General features: G+C 70.2%; 1 protein-coding gene across 3 annotated transcripts in view; it reads left to right on the top strand.

Moving 5' to 3' along the window:
- ZNF554 (zinc finger protein 554) overlaps positions 1 to 389 on the top strand; it is an 11779-nt gene that overhangs the window by 2952 nt on the left and 8438 nt on the right. The window lies entirely within an intron of this gene.

The raw sequence follows: 389 nt of genomic DNA, 5'->3' as shown, positions 1-389 counted from the left end.
GTTCGGAGTCTGGCCTCCGGGGCTGCCCTCTGACTCGGGGTCTGGCCTACAGGTCTGGCCTCCGGGTCTGCCCTCTGGCTCGGGGTCTGGCCTCCGGTTTTGGCCTCCGGGTCTGCCCTCTGGGTTGGGGTCTGGCCTCCAGGTCTGGCCTCTGGGGGTGCCCTCAGGTTTGGGGTCTGGCCTCCAGGGCTGCCCTCTGGCTCGGGCTCTGGCCTCCAGGTCTGGCCTGTGGGCTTGCCCTCAGGTTCGGGTCTGGCCTCCAGGTCTGGTCTCCGGGTCTGCACTCTGGCTCCAGGTCTGGCCTCCGGGGCTGCCCTCTGACTCGGGGTCTGGCCTCCAGGGCTGGTCTTCGGGTCTGCACTCTGACTCCGGGTCTGGCCTCCGGGGCT

The sequence above is a fragment of the Condylura cristata genome, unplaced genomic scaffold (genome assembly GCF_000260355.1).
Source record: "Condylura cristata isolate star-nosed mole 26May11 unplaced genomic scaffold, ConCri1.0 scaffold00025, whole genome shotgun sequence".
In the NCBI taxonomy this organism is placed as follows: Eukaryota; Metazoa; Chordata; class Mammalia; order Eulipotyphla; family Talpidae; genus Condylura; species Condylura cristata.
This window is presented reverse-complemented; position numbering and strand designations above follow the sequence as displayed.